The following is a 16,791-nucleotide window of genomic DNA, read 5'->3' on the forward strand; positions in this document are numbered from 1 at the left end:
GGTCTTTCCACCTTGTGAGGGCTGAAGAGAAAGTGCTGTCTATGAACCAAGAAGAGGGCCTTCACCAAATGCAACAATGGTAGTGCCTTGATCTTAGACCTCCTAGGCTCCAAGAACAGGGAGAAATAAATTTATTTGCCGTCCAGTCTATGTATTCTGTTACAGCAGCCTGAATGGATTAAGACAGAAACTATAGGTATACTGGCAGGTTAATAATTTGGTTGTTTTAAAATAAAAATCTTTAAAGATTTGTATATTTATTTTGAAAAGAGTCGGAACTCTGTGTGGGAGAAAGGTTGGAGGGTGGGTATGGGGGGTCCCTCAGTACCTCCTTTCATGTCTCAAGCTAGTCAGCTCTACCAGACTTTAATCCTCCACTCAACTGCACCTGCAGCTGCCTGGCCCACTCATCTGGGAAGTCAGGCTCAAATAATGCCTCCTGGGGTCTCAGCCCCAACCCAAGTGTTTTGTCCTAACACATTACTTCTTTCTCCATAAGAAGCAATGTGGTAAATACAAGTTTCTCTATCTTGTGACATTTCCCTGTCTCTCTTAGTACCTCCTAGAGAACGATGCCTGCCTGGTCTGCCCTTAATTCAGCTCTGCTTCTGACACGTTGTATAGAAAAGAGGATCTTGTACAGCAGGTGTTTTCTGTTCCCAGTACCAAAAATTATAATTTGAATGGTCTTCAACGTTCTCTCTCTTCTTTTTAAAAATTCTCTATCTTCAGTTCAATATCTCCCCCAACTAGGAAAGCCCAGTTTTACCACCTATTGTACCTACATACCCACATACTAAAGCACACAAATAAGAGGAATGGGGAGAATGGCTATTGGGGGAAAGAAGACATAATTTACTTTTATTTCAAAACTCACTAGAAAGAGATAGGTATACCTCAGCACCACCTCCTGGATATATGATTTCTAGCTACATATTAACCTCAGTAACATTATAATGTTATTAACAACAACCAAAAGATTCAGCTATTGGTAATGAAGGGAATTTGCCTATATTTGTTTTATTTCCGAGGTACCTGTATCAACTTTAGTAATATTTAAAATTATTTGACAGAAATTCTTCCAACCTTTGTGTGATAGTAATATTTGTATGGTTATTTTTGGTGACCCAAGTTTTTTTATTAATTTCAATTATGAAGACATTCAACTTTATTTTTAGATTCAAAAGTTTGGGAAAAGTATTAATATTTGTTAAATCTAAGTGGAGGCTATGTAAGTTTTTAAGTTATTCTCTGTACTTTTAAGTATGTTAGATACATTTAATAATAAAAATATTGAAAAAGAGTAGGGTGTTTCATTTGAAATTAAAGTTTCTTTAGACATATAATCAGAAAAAAATCCTCTCATATTACAAAACCTTAAATTTTACTTTAAATAAAAATGATTTCCGGATATGCTTTAATAATTTTATGTAATTCCTTTCATATTTTGATGAAATTGACAAAAATGCTTCATAAACTAATGTATTTATTTAGCCTTGTAATAAGGCTTTGTGGCACTTAACTCCACATTTTTAGAGAGGCACATATATAAAAAATTGCCAGACTTTCTCTCACTTTCTGGACCATTGGGGTCAGCAATGATCAGTTTCTTTGTGAGTCACCACTGCAGGGTCTTGGCACTGGGCTCTGGGCCAGCCGAGGAAGCTACTCTGCTGAGAGGAGGCTGCTGGGTAGCAGGATCCGAGGGAGTCTGAGCCGGTAGAAAAGCACTGCACTAGGAATGTTGATTGCGTGTTTACTTAGGGCCAGATGCTGTTCTAGGTGCTGGGACACAGAGGTGTACAGATACCAAAGTCCTTGATTTCAGGGAATTACTTTTTCTAGTAAACAAACAAAAATCTGTGATACTAACCATTGCTATGAAGAAAACAAAACTGGGTCTTGTCCCCGTGACTGAAACATCATGGAAGAGCTTGTGTATGTGTGTTTTATCTTGGATAAACAAATCAGGACTATTAGCTATCTATCGAGTTGGGGATGGGGTCCATCTTACCAAAATAGGGAAGAAGTGTTTTTCATTTTCTTTTCATTTTATTCATTATCTTTGTTTGCTTTCCCAAATAAACAAAGGTCCAGGAACTGATCCAGGATGCAACAATTCATCTTTAAAATCCAGCGTCTGGTTGTGGGCTAGGAGGTAGAAAAGAGGGGGGGGGGGGAGAAGTGGGAAATATGGTGACTCTTCATGCTCTGGTAATTTTCATTCCTGTTACAAATTAATTTTTATCTCTATTATATACATTTTAAAGTTATCAAAAGGAAATCTTATAGTCCAAGTGCATATGGTAGCCAGCATAAAAAATATTACATAGATATATGCCCTCTGATGAATAAAAATTAAACTATTTCATTTCACTAGTGTGCTTAGTTAAAAATTAAAATAAACTTGGGAGTGGGAATTATTAAAAAGGATTTTTGAAAGTGGCTTAGTGTTTGAAAAGTAGTTAAATTATAGTACTACCTGAAAGGGGAATTATTTTTATTTATTTTTTTACCTTTTAGCTGTTTAGTGAAAAGCACTTTAGCCATCAGACACGTGCACAGCACAGTCACAGAGTTCTGAGCCATGGGTCCCTCCACACTAGAGACATTAATGCAGGGCAGCGTCTACACTGTAGGTCATTACTGCAATTAGCCTCTTCTCATCAGGCCTATTTGGAAAGGATGAATGTTTTAATGTTTATAAACTGGTTCCCTGATTTGATTGCGGGCTCTGGGCCACGACTTATTAGATCAGGGTTTCATTAGAAAATGTTCTTGTTTCACTAACCTCATGAGAGCAGGTGGAGGCGGCGGAGGTTCTGGGTCTAGATGCCCATGGTGTGGGGAGGGTCTGTTACTGGCAAGGCCGGGTCATCGGGTCCAAGTGCTTTTACAGCACATGCACAGGGCAAATCCAGCCAGGATGCAGTCCTCTGGGGCCCACAGAGGTTCTGCTGAAACCCATCAACCCCTCCCACAGAAGGGCTAGTGTGGATGGGAGAAATGTGATAAGTAGCTCTATTTTGTTTACATCTCTAGTGGCTCAGGAACATAGAGTTTTTGTGAGGCTCAGACAAAGAAATGGAGAAACCGCAACTGCTTTAGAGGTTGGTTGTGAACCCCTGGGTTTCTGTTGAGTCACGTTAGATGGTTAGACGGGGCGGGGTGGGGCGGGGGGGGGGGGGCATTGTTTAATTTGAAAATGCAGTAGTCCTTGTTTGTTTTTGAAAACAAAAGTCTCCCTCCACCTGTGTCCTTAGTGGCAATCTGATAAAGGCTCTCCTACCCCAGGGTTCACGTACAGTTTCACAAAGGAAATAACCTAATCTGGGATTATAGCTAAACTCTAAACACACCTAAGCAGCTCACTGAGATTTAAATGCATGGCTTATATTCACCCAGCTATAGTTAATTATCAAAGAAGGAAATGGACCAGGGCCAGCCTGAGCCAAATTAGGAAATCAAGGAAGTTTGTCTTGGGCGTCTTTCAGGTTTGGCTGTGGGTGCTTTGCCCTTCCTTCTTGACAGTCCTTTCAGCACCCTGTTCTCTCCTGGCTCCCCACCTCCCAAGTAAACACGCACACATTCTGTCCAACCCCTTAGCGTCTGCTCCGATTCTGTTCTCACTGTGCTGCTTCCAACTATGCTCAGTCATTGAGAGGGATTCACCTTTAAAGGGATAACAACACACGGAGAGGCCCCTCTGGGGTGTGAAGTTCAAGACTCGGGAAGGAGGAGCAGGTAGTGGAAAGGGGGTTTGGAACCTCAGGGAAGGATGTTTCATCTGCTGCTCGACACCTTGTCACTCCCATTGCCACCACAGCCATTGGTTTTGCTGACTGAGGTCACTGCATTTTCCTTCTTGTCTTTGTTTACCTCATACATTCCAAAATCTTTAGAATACTGGACAGAGTTCAAAACAAGCAATTCAAAACCTAAATAACTGAAAACGTGAACTTAACAATCGGCCCGGGTGCGGTTCCCAGAGCAGTAGCAGCAGCATCACCCAGCAGCTGGTTGGGAACGCAGAGTCTTGGGCTCAGCCCACACCCACTGGTCAGAACATAAGGAGATTCCTAGGTGATTTGTATACATATTAGCATCTGAGAAGTCCCCCTCTGGCCCTTGATACCTAATAAGGACTTGAATTATGGATTCTTTCATGATAATGGAAAATACCATGGTGACATGAAGACTGCTCACCACACTTAACCATCCATGCAAGAATGCTTTGGGAAAGAAATATTAACATTTCTTGTTGTGATCATGTTGAAGAGAGTCTGATGGGGAAGGGTTATGCATTACCAGAGTGTTATGATAATAGATTTGAAGGAAAGAAGGTGGGAGAGGATGATAATATAGATTCATTTCAAGTCAGAGAATTTTTAGTTTGGAGGAGGGGACTCTGGAAGTGTTGTAGGGTATAAATAAAATGATTGAGACGGGGAACCAGATTTATTTAGAAATTCACCTGTGGGGTGCCTATCCTCTTCATGGTGTTAGAGAAGTCCAACTTTCTAATGTGAGTTATTTCAAAAATACCTTTGACTTGTGGACTACGCTTTTTTTTATGGCAGCACCCAGCCTGGATCTGACTACATAAGTAATAGCTTCAATAGGGTTATGAAGGATTACACTCCCGAAGCACCATTATCAGATTCAAGACTAGGTTTAAACTCTGAAATATACTGCCAGTGAACATTATGTTTTTGGTCAGACTTATCTGCTGATGGCAAACTAGATAGTGATGAAAATGGTAGGGTCTAGGACCGTGCTTTCACTGACGCTTGGCCTAGTATTTACTGAAAAAGGATGCATCTATGTTTGATCTTTTTCTGGTTGTGTTACAACATCCCAGATCTTTGTGGCAAATTTTTCTCTTCTGGCTCCCTGCCTCCCAAGTAAACATACACACATTCCATCCAACCCTTGAGTGTCTGTTCAGTTCCTGTATTTTCTTGAATTGTATTTATATGATACATAATAGTAAAGTGTAGAATTGGACTCATCCTATTCTGTTCATGACTAAAATATTTTAGTGCAGTGGTCGGCAAACTGCGGCTCGCGAGCCACATGTGACTCACGAGCCGCGGTTTGCCCCTCTGTTGACTAATGAGTTTGCTGACCACTGTTTTAGTGTGTTTAGAAAGAATAATTTGCAGTATGCAAGCATAAATTATTAAAAATATGAGTTTTTGAAAGCATCCCGGATTTTTAAAAATATGTAAAAATACATAGCTGAATAGCTGTCAAAAACTGTATTATTTGGTAGAGAAATGGCAGGATCCAGACATTTCTTCTTTTCCCTTCAAAAATAATTTAATCTACTTTTATAGTGTGTTGTATATTTTAAAGATGACCCCCAAAACATTTCACATCTCACATGATTTTATAATGTGATTTTGACATTATTTTTCAATACAAGTTAAGATCTATGTTGCTTCCTCTTGGCATCAGGTGGCTTTAATGACTGTTTAGATAAATGGAATATGGTAGAAGTGATTCTTTATGAATTCTGAGGCTAGGTCATGCGAGGCTATTTAAATTCTGCCTTGCTTGGTAGAATACTTGCTTAAGCATTCAGCCTCTAAGTAAATGGTCCTGTTGTGAGGACTTCCAAATCAGCCCAGATAGAGAGAGTACATGGAGGAGCCCTGAGACTGGAGAGGGAGGGAGGGAGAGAGAGAAAGAGAAAGAGAGGGAGAGACTGGATAGTTCAGCCCTGTACTGTTTCAAATTCACCACATGAGAGACCTTGACTCAGAACCACTCAACTGAATTCTTGACCCACAGAAAAAGAGAACAGATAAAATAATTGTATGTCTTTGAAGTTACTAAGTTAGTGGCTACAGATATTTTATTGGTTCCTGGCCAATAACATTTTGTGTTTTCATGCCAGTTTTCTGTGGCGATATCTAAATCTGAGATATAATTACTGTTGTCGCAGTGGGGATGATGATGTCTTAGTGGTAAGGAAGATCTTGAAAGAAGGGTGAGGCTTAGAAAAATGAAGGGTGATGGAAGTGGGATGTTGGAATAACATCAAAGAAAGGGAGAACAGCTTGAGCACTGTGGCAGAAGAGAACATGGAAATCGCTTGTACAGAAATTATTTTGGTTGGGCCAGATAGAGAGCAAGGAGAATTAGATTACAGAAGAAAGTGGGAGTCAGAATATGGGGGTTATTAAACGGCAAGTTGAGTTTTGACTTTCGTCTATGGACAAGGAGAGCTGATTGACACAATTTTGGGTTTGTGGGGTGTGGGAGGAGGGAGGCTGGTGGTGCTTGCCTAATTGCTATGTAGCATAGTTCTGATTGTGCATAACATGAAATGTGTCTGATAAACTTCATCATAACTCTCATCTGAATACAATATCCAAATCTGTTCTTTCATGCTTGGTCTTCATAATTTGTTTCTCATGTGGCAAGGGCGCATATTCCCATGTTATAAAAACACAGGGAATATTGCTCACAGCTGTAGTTGGACCACTCTGACACCCCAGAGATTTCACATTTTTCTTCTATTTTTATAACCATCTTTGTCACTTTCACTTCTTTCCTTCTTCCTCTTTTTGATTCTGCTGCAGCCATATCCAATAAAATACACAGTGACAGATAGATGGATCTTACAGAAAATCTGCTGATTGCTCTCTTTGTAAACCTCAAATGTAAACAATAGAAAGACATTTGTTTCTCGGTCATGGTTTTTTAGTACATAAAGATGAAGAACCAAATCAATGTTAGGAAAAAAAATTTTTTAAAAGAATATATTATGGTTGTCTGCTGGTTGGCTTTTTGATAGCCATTCCCTCTTAAAATGGGCTTTTACATTTTGCTCGTTTATTTCACTGGGGATAAAAGAATTTCTATTATTCTAATTTTCAAATTCCTCATGAGAAGACTACAAAAAGAAACCAAACTCCTAGTTACTGAAATTGTTTGTGTGTTTTTTCCTGTGATTCTATGAAATATTGTAGTTAGAATATCAAGATAACGTCTCAAAAATTATTATATGTGAAATATATTCAAGAATATGCTAAACATTTGGTTTAATAAAAATCTAAATGTGAATATTTTGTTATTTTGAAGAGCCAGGATATTAATGTAGTTCACCATTTCACTCCTCTTTTCTCACCTCCCTTCTCCTATCTCACCGTCCCCCAACCAATAACTGAAACTGATACTGAAAAGATCTTTGAGTTCAACACACAGTGAATTGTTTCTCACTTCAGTTTTGGTTGTACAAATATATGTTTTGCCTTGGTAAAGATCACTATCTCTACCTGTGTTTCTTCTACCTCTGAATATAACCTTCGCATTTATACTTTTCACAGCTGGAAAATGCATTCCTTGGTCAGTAATATAAGACATAGAAATTATGCATCTGTGGTCAATAGCAGGTGAGTGACTCTGGTCCCTTGTGGAGTCAGATGGACAAGAATCCAAATAGCAATACAGATGGAAAATTTAGGCACCATGTGGTCCCTTGGGGTTTTTCCTGCTGGAAACATTTTCAGCCCCAAGTAATAAAAATGACAGACAGCCACTCAGCCTACAGGAATTGTATCCTGTCATCTGTAGTCAGGACAATCTCCCTCTGAAGTCAGTGGGGGGTTTTAGACTGAGGATGGACCTTAGACTATGCCTCTTTAAGTAAAGACAATGGAATGAATGTTTAGTAGAGCAATTCAGAACACATTTCAGTGACATGCATGAGGAAATTATGTACAGTTTTACAATTGCTCTTATAAGTGCACCGTCACATTACTGGGTATCATGGTAGCCAGCGATTTGTCAGTGAGGATGCATTGAACTGGCTTATTCAGAGAATTCCACAGGGAAAGTTGCTTTTCTTTTCTTCCCCGAAGTCTCTTAAGAACTGCATTCTGTCATCAAGTTCTGGCTAGTGGATATCAGCATGAAAGGCCAGATAGGAATTTAAAAGTAATGCCTTTTACTTACTTCTAAGGAGTTTTGCATGGAGTTAATATTAGAATGAACATGGTAGCTGAAGTCCAAATGTTATTCTCAGAAAGAAAAAAACTAAAACATAGGAAGAGCCATTGGAGAGATCCGAGCCAGGCTCCCGATCTGGGGTCCAAACGTGGGAAAAGACCTTCCGCCTTCTTCCTTCCCCGGACACAGGCATGTTAGCATCTTCAGGTGGTGATGGCGCCAGATGGGTAGATAATCTTATGTACCATCATTGCTTATCAACCTCAAACTATAGTTGTTCAAGTTAAACTTCTCTTTATGTTTCTATTGTTTTATTTTGGCAGATCTTTAAGATAAGAACAGAGAATTGATTGCAATCCCCTCAGCAATGTTAATACATTTCTGACTCTTACTATATATGTATGATACATACATTATTTCATATAACATAAGATATATGTACATATATAATTTAATTTAAACAATGTCCAACACATTCATACCTTAGAATAAATGTTTTTTTCCCCCCCAATATTTTTTGAGGCAGTGGGATTGATAAAAGAATAGGTAAGAAGCCTGGGCAGTGGGAGAGGGGCTGGGACTATTTACTAGATGCCTCAGGTTTAGCATTTAGTGTTGGTGAAATACACAGAGAAAAAGAAAATTGATGTATACAGTCATTGAGAAATGTAGCTGAGATGCAGCTGTCCTGTTGTTGATCTTTCATCCTTCCTGATATTGCTTCCTTCCTTCCTTAGAATCCTCTTCTATTTCTCCCCTTAGTGTATTTTCATTTTTCATGAATAAGTGTTTGGTCAATTTTTCATTAGAATGTGGTTGGATGATGAGCACAGATAAATGTTTCCTCTCCTTTCTACTGTGCCATACTCTTGATCAGTACATTTAAAAATATATTTTTATCGATTTTTAAAGAGAAAGAGAGATGGCGAGAGAGAAACATTGATGTGAGAGAGAGACATCAACTGGCTTCCTCCTGCACAACCCCTACTGGGGATTGAGCCCACAACCCTGGATGTGCCCTGACCAGGACTCAAACTGGTGGCCTCTTGGTGCACTGGATGTTGCCCAACCAACTGAACCACACTGGCCAGGGCTTGAATAGTACATTTTAAATAAAGCGGTGAACTGAAATACCTGAACCAAGACAGATCATACATGTGACACTTCTCATTTTGCTGTCCATTCCCTGTATTGCATAGCTGCTGTCTCCCTTCATCCTTTCTTCCCAACCTGCAGACAGAACCACAGGGTTCTGACATCAGTCCAACTAATGTTTCACTCAGATTTTTCTCTTTCCTTTTGTCAAGCTCATTCTGGCCCTGCAAAGCCCTTTGTATAAGAGCCAACAATCCACTAATCTTCCCAGAAAATTCTGTTGTCGTTATAGGTACCGTCTTGTCTGCATCAGATGACTATTGTAGTGGATTTGCATACACAAGAGACAGAGAGTAAATGAACAGAGATTGTTGGCTGACATGCCATCAAACGGGATGCAGCCACAGATTCTGACCTCAACCGCAACTGTGAGGCCTGGGGACTGAAAATCAAAACAGATCTCCCAGAACCTCTTCCACTTGCTGCCTGATGGCAATTTGTCCAGTTTTCTTTGGAAAACAAATGACTCCCAGACAAATGCCTGGATGTTATTTCCCAGTGCACTTCTGATCCCACTGGCTTACATTCCTGTCAGGCCCAAGTGTGAAAACAAAGTGAATAAAACAGATACCTCTGCTCCTCAGTTCTTGCTTTGAGAAGTACAGTGAGACGGGTCAGACACTAGATACTACTGTCCTCAGTACCACCGGCTGCTTCTCTCCCTGCCAGCACACTGTAATTAAAGGAGAGAGACATCAACGTGGAACCAGATCCGAGGCGCCGTCCAGTTGAAAAGGTCACCGCCGCAAATGAGCAATTAGTGCTCCCTGCTGTCGCGGAGGCTTTGGCTGCAGAAAGAGCTGCAGAAACACAATGCCCGGATAAACCGGCTTTGTAATCTGCTTGTCACTAGTCCAGTCGTCAGGGGTCTGTCCTGAATCCGACGGAATAATGCTGTCCAGATTGGATTGGGAAAAGTCAGATTTTCAAAAGGCGGCGGTCAACAGAACAGAGCAGAGGGATATTTCATTTGTTGGCGGTGAGGATGTGGTGGACCGAGCGTGGGGGCTGTGGTTTTGAAGCCTCATTATAAACCTTTAATATTTGGGAGCTGCTTTCTCTGGCAGCCTCGGAGCTCGGCGGCAGAGCTGTGTTGCCTACTAAAACAGGGATTTGAAACACTGGATATGAATGCCAGGGTTAAATGGACTGTGTTATTAGCCCATTCTCTAAGAATCAGTCACTTTATTAGAGACTGTTCTTGTGATTGTTTCATTTAAAACCCCAAACCTCTGCTTTACCTTAAGAAGGGAGGGGAATTGAAGCCATGGCAGGAGTGGAGAGGGTCTGGGTGGTGGCAGGTGAGTGAGGAGGAGTGGGCATGGAGGAGGAGTGGGGAGTGGAAAACTTCCTCCGGTGGCTGAGCCTGGGCCTGTCCAATGCCCCACCTTCCAAACCCCAGAATGATGCAAACCAACAGGGCTGTGTGGGGCTCTCAGGAGCCAGGAGTTTGACCTTGAAGGAAGGTCATCCCCTCTCGGAGGTAGCCTGACATAAACTTCATTTCTTTGCCCACTCAGTGAAATCCAGAGAAAGAATGAAGACAGTTCTCATCTTATCAGCCCCAAAGGCAAGGTTTTGTTTGATATTACAGACAAAGCCCTGAAATTGCACTTGACAGGAGAGGCCCCAAACAGTGAATCATCTAAGGTTTTGACACATGAATCAGGATTTCCCCTTTTGTGTTGTAAGGTAAGCTTTCAAATTGTAAGGTGAAATGATCAAGCTCTTTGTGTTTCAGAAGAGGAAGGAGACAGCTGCCTCTCCCCACCCTCGCCTCCTTAGGGTGCCTCCTTGAACTCATAATAGGCCCTATTTTGATGTAGGCTCAGACTTGTGATCTTGCAATGCTAGGTTTCGTCTTCTAACACTTAGAACTGTAAGCACATGCCTCTAAGATTAATTTAGAAGTTCCTCATAGTTGCTGAGGAGGTAATCTCAGGAAAGGACATTTTAATTGTTCTCACTTCTACTTTTCTTTTTAAACTTATATGACATTCTGCCCTTACTCTGTCTACATTTTCATGTGTGTCAATCTGTAATGCCTGCTCAATAATAAATCGAGTTCTCGCCCTAACCTGTTTGGCTCAGTGGATAGAGCGTCGACCTGTGGACTGAAAGGTCCCGGGTTCGGTTCCGGTCAAGGGCATGTGCCTTGGTTGCGGGCACATCCCCAATGGGGGGTGTGCAGGAGGCAGCTGATCGAGGTTTCTCTCTCATCAATGTTTCTAACTCTCTATCCCTCTCCATTCCTCTCTGTAAAAAATCAATAAAATTTGTTAAAAAAATAAAATAAAATAAATTGAGTTTTCTCTCATGTCTTTGTTGGTATGGGGAGATCTTTTATTGGCAGGGTTGTTTTATTTCCCTTGAAATGGTCAAGAGGGTGAGAGGTACATTGAGAAGCGTAGAGCCAGCCAGGAAGTAAAGAGTTGTGTGGGAGGAACAAACTTTCCTCTACCCTTAAGTTTCCTCTGACAGGTCTAATAATCGCGTAGACATGAGACAGAGTAGCAGGAGAAAATAACCAAATTTAATACTTATATATTGCTGGGGTTCTTGTCCCAGCATTACGAAGGGTTCAGCAATCTGGAGAAAGGCTGTGCATAGATTCAAGTAGGAGTCCAAAGATGAAAGATAGTTTTGAAAGGCATTGGGGGTCAGAGGAGATTCAGCTAAATGAGCTAAAGACTCTTCCTTGACTCAGGACCCCTTGCTTTTTATTAACACAATTTGTCCTAAGGCAAGGTGGAGATAATATACTTCAAAGGGTAGGGTTTACAGAAGCATTGTCAGATTGGGAAATAGCCTACAGCTGTTCAGGTGTTTGGCCAACAGGAGGTAATAGCATGTAGATTAAGATGCCCTGAGCTGTCTGGCAGCAAACTATTATCCTATTCAGGTTTGGGGGAGATGCTTTTTAGCCGTTCCAATAGATGATTACATATGTTGCTCAGCTCTTGTTGAGCCCCCAAGCTTCATCAACTTTTTGATGAAACTTTTGTAATTATGACATGCTGGAACTGGCTCCCGGCAATATATGTATGGAAACCCCACATACATGAGAGTCAGAGACCCCACACGCAGGAGAGTTTTCCTTAGAAAGGAAACATGGGTATATAAGATATTCTGAGCTAGGGATGAGGTAAGGTGCCTTGGGAGCTTCAAAAGGTCATTGCAGGATGATAAGTAGAGCAGACCTTTAGTAAATAGAAGTTTGTCTTGCCCTATAGATAGGTCAAAAGAGGTTATCTCTAATAACCTCATATTATGGGTAAAGCCCTCGACTCTAGTTCTAGGTAGTTCAAGGAAGGGGCAGAAGTTTCTCTTGAGCCTGTTGCCTTTAGCTCAAAACAATCTGCATACCACAGAGGCACATCTTGGGTTGACTGGTTCTGGAGTCCCACAGAGTAAGCAGAATGGGTGCCTCAGAGGGTTTAGGTGCCAGAGCCTGAGGGAGTGTGGGGCTAAGAAGTGGACTCCTCAGCTTATCTCTGATGGGGATTAAGTTAGAAGGCTTCACCATGCACTCTGCTTCTCTTTCTAGAATACATTTCCTAAACTTGGTTTTTCAAATTCTATTTATCTGTTCTTTTTATGCCACTTGCCTGAGCCTCACGGAAGTTGAGATGGTAGTTGGTGCTAAAAGCTGCTTTTCTTTGCAGAGGCCTGGCTTTTCTCATGGAGTCATTTTGTTGTCAAGCCTGAGTATATAGCATGGGGATACTGTCACTTCTTCAACAGAAATGACATTTATAAGCTTGTAATTAATGTTTAATGTTGACATAGAGCTTTACAAAGCTCAAAGTGTTCTACAAAAAGAAAAGGGAAAGTAGGATGAGAGGGAGAGAGAGATAGAGAGACAGAGAGAGGCACCTTTCTTCTGAATAATTTATGGAAGTTTTTAGATTATCATTAAGATATATTCTAGGTCACATCCTTATTGTTTTTATCCCCAAATCATGTTCTATTACTCTACAAGTAACACTATTCAATGTTTTATTGAGTCCAGGTGCTCTGATACTTAGGGGTTTGGCTATAGCAAACAGAAGTTTATTAGTGTGTGAACATCATGTATACATGGGAGATACCCAGGGAGAAATGGATATCTCTCTAGGGTGGCCTAACCCACTAGTTTATATGCCATCTTTAGTTAAAGACAAAAGCAAGGGGTGTGTGTGTGTCTATGTGTGTGTGTGTGTGTGTGTGTGTGTGCGTGTGTGTGTGTGTGTGTGTGCAGGGGCAGTTAGAGGAAGTTACTAGGAAAAACAAAGGTAAACAAGGGTAACGTTTGTTATGTGAATTTAAGTAGGTGCCTTCACCATTGATATTTTCTTGTGATTTGGAATCATCCTCTTCCTTGAAAATAGAGATTTTTATTTATACCAGGTAAATGTAAATATCCCTTACAAAAGGGTAACTTCTACTCTGTTTTCAGAGCTTCTCCTATCTCTCAAAATAATTGCCTCAAAATAATCCTTAAACCAAAGAGCATATTTTGGGGTGGCATATTCTGCTACCCTTCATATTCAACAGGACTCTGCCCAGGAGTCTGGCTGTTTCTCCTTTTCTTTCTTGTGAAGTTTATTTCTTTTCATTCAGTGTAGTTTTAAAATTTAAATTCATAATAATTCAAGAACATCTTCTTACTAGAGGCCCGATGCACAAAATTTGTGCAAGAGGCTTGGCCCTCGCAGCCACGGCAGCTGCCTCAGACCCCACAGCCCCAGAAGGTCATCCAGAAGGTCATCCGGAAGGTCGTTTGGCTGTCTGGTCTAATAGCATATTACACTTTTATTATTATAGATGGTAAGATTATGGATAAAGGCAAAAATTCCTGAGTCATCTCTAAGTCAAATTCCCTCTGCACTCAGAACTACTATTCCATATTGGTGAATAGCCTTCAGGATCACTTTCTCTTCATGTACATGTGTGTGTACATGTGTGATGGTGTATATGCACAAAGATCATACTTCATTTGTTTGTGAACTTTTAAAAGAATAATAATGATAGTACTGACATAAGAAACATTCAAACCTATAGAGAATTTTTATGAGTTTATTTGACTCAAACTAACGACAATTTCTGGGAAGCAAAATCTCAATGAATTGAGGAAATGCTCCAGAGAGTGGCAGTTTTGCAGTTTATTTTATACATTTACAGTCAAGAGGAGATATAAGGAGGGTTACAGGAAATCCATTGGTGGTAGGTTAGGAAAGTGGGAGAAAGCAAAGTGAGGGCGGTGGGTGGGGAGGGGAAATCTGTGATACTAGATAGAGAGTAAAATGAAGAGAGAAATACTTCATTTACATTGGTAGGTACAGGATAGTTAACAATTAATAGTTACAGCACATACAGATGGTATTTGGGCAACAAGATAACCATGAGGGTTCAGCAGGTGTGGCTCAGTGGGTGAGCATTGACTTATGAACCAGGGGGTCACAGTTTGATTCCCGTGCCAGTGCCAGAGGCAGCCAATACATGATTCTCTCTCATTGTTGATGTTTTTATCTTTCTCTCCCTCTCCCGTACTCTCTCTGCAACCAATAAAAACATATTTAAACATATAAAAAAAGATAACAATGAGTGTTCTGTGGTCATCTGCTCCGGTGGGAGATTGTGCCCAGAGAGGTCTGGAAAAAAGGGGATTACTCTGACATTCCAAAGGTATGTTATTGTAGGTACAAGAGAGACAACACATGGGCTCAGTTAGGATACAGATCAACTTTTGTCAGGGAAGATACCGGTTTAGGACATGACTACCTGCCATGACCTGCTTTTAGTTCAGAAGTTTTGATTTCAGATTATCCTATGCAGTTACTTTAGGTCTTGAGTTTGTAAGGCCTGCCATACAGGCCTCCCGTGAGCTTGTCAGGTTTAGTATGTGACCCCTTTTCCACCTACAATAGTTAACATTTCTTGAGTACATATTTGTGTCCAGTGCTGCTCAAAGCATGTCCAATTTAATCCCCATAGCAATGCTATGAGGTTAAGTATTTTGTAAGCACATTTTATTTTTAAGAAAACTAGGAACACAGAGAAGTTAAGTAGCTTGGCTAGGGTAGCATAGTTAGCAAATGGCAGGGCCAGGATTCATATCCAGGTCCATCTTTATAACCTCTGTGCTCTATTTTTCTCTGAAAGAAATAATAGCCTTATATAGAAATTATAAATCTGTATAAGGAATAATGTGTCTGGGAGCTTTTTCTATACCAATGAATTCTCGATTACTTTTTTCTTCTTAATTGTTATATAGTTCTCTATTTTATAGATGGCCCATATTTTATTTTTTTAATACATGTTTATTGATTTCAGAGAAGAAGGGAGGAGAGGGAGAAAGAGAGAGAGAGAGAGAGAGAGAGAGAGAGAGAGAGAGAGAGAAACATCAATGATGAGAGAGAATAATTGATTGCCTGCCTCCTGCAGGTCCTATACTGGGGATCGAGCCCACAACCTGTGCATGTGCCCTGACCAGGAATCAAACTGTGACCTCCTGGTTCATAGGTTGATGCTCAACCGCTGAGCCATGCCATCTGTGCTAAATGGACCATATTTTATTTAGCCTTTCCTCATTGCTCAACAGTTTGGTTGTTAGCACTTTTTCACCATAAATATTTGCTGCAAAGCCAAGCCTTGTTTTTGTATTTTCATGAATATATGCATGCGTTTCTCAGTGACAGAGTAGAGAACTGGGAATTTTTGCACTGATCTGATATAATACATACTGCCAAGTTGCCTTCAAAAGGTTGCAGTCATTTCCGTTCAAACCTGTATTGTATGAGCGTACATATTTCCCTTTTGTCTTGTCAACAATTGGTGTTATTGATGTTTACAAGTTTTGCCAAATAGATGAGGAAAAAACTTGATATTCCATTGTTTAAACCTGCATTTCTTCATCTGCATAGTGGTCATATTTTCACCACTTCAATTTAATCTTCGTTTTGATGTTGTGAGCAGCCACTCTAAATTTCATTGCAGCCAGAACTTTCCCAGCCATCCAGCTGGGGGCAATAAGCCATGCCCAGTGCAATGCCTACAACATAGTCAGTACTCAATAAATAATGATGGACTGAATATCATCCAAATTTCACTGACTTCTGACTCTACCTACTTCTGAAGGACCCCTAATCGCCTATAAATGAACTCTCCTCAAATACATTTGGAAGTCATCGCCATCACAAGCATTTCTGTTAGCTGACAGTGCCCGAGCTCTGCTGGGCATGGAGCTTCCAGCAGTCCCGTTACCATTTCATGCTGCTCTCTGACTCGTGGTGTCTCCTGATCCTCCGTGAGGCACCCAGTGGCACTCCTGGTCACAAGGACTCCTGCATTGCATGCTCTGACCACGGGCCCCGCACTGCCTGATCCTGGGCAATGCACCGAAGAAGGGAAACGACTCGTATTTCATTTTGTAAGAGGAGCCTCAGCGCAGTGTCTCCTGCATCCTACTTTGTAAAAGTTTAGAGAAATAGTTTTGTTCAGTGTTTACCTACAACCTCTCTCTCTGTTATTTTTTAAAAAACAAAACAAAAAACAAAACACATTTCTAGGAGACAAAGTTAAATGTCTAGTTTCTTTTTCTCTTGGGGTCATTTTTGCACTCTCAGAGTAACCCCAGCTCCATGCAAATAAACCTTCATCCGCTCAGTCTTACCAATTCATCAAACAATTCCAGAC

General features: G+C 40.7%; 1 long non-coding RNA gene across 1 annotated transcript; it reads right to left on the reverse strand.

The window, feature by feature from the left end:
- Positions 1–2,038: 2,038 nt before the first annotated feature.
- On the reverse strand, positions 2,039–3,757 carry LOC114231477 (uncharacterized). The gene is made up of 3 exons (XR_003617431.2): positions 3,673–3,757; positions 2,792–2,988; positions 2,039–2,151 (listed from the first exon to the last, which is right to left on the reverse strand). It is a non-coding gene; the product is annotated as an uncharacterized LOC114231477 (long non-coding RNA).
- Between the last annotated feature and the right edge of the window lie 13,034 nt (positions 3,758–16,791).

Source organism: Eptesicus fuscus, chromosome 4 (genome assembly GCF_027574615.1).
Source record: "Eptesicus fuscus isolate TK198812 chromosome 4, DD_ASM_mEF_20220401, whole genome shotgun sequence".
NCBI classification, from domain to species: domain Eukaryota; kingdom Metazoa; phylum Chordata; class Mammalia; order Chiroptera; family Vespertilionidae; genus Eptesicus; species Eptesicus fuscus.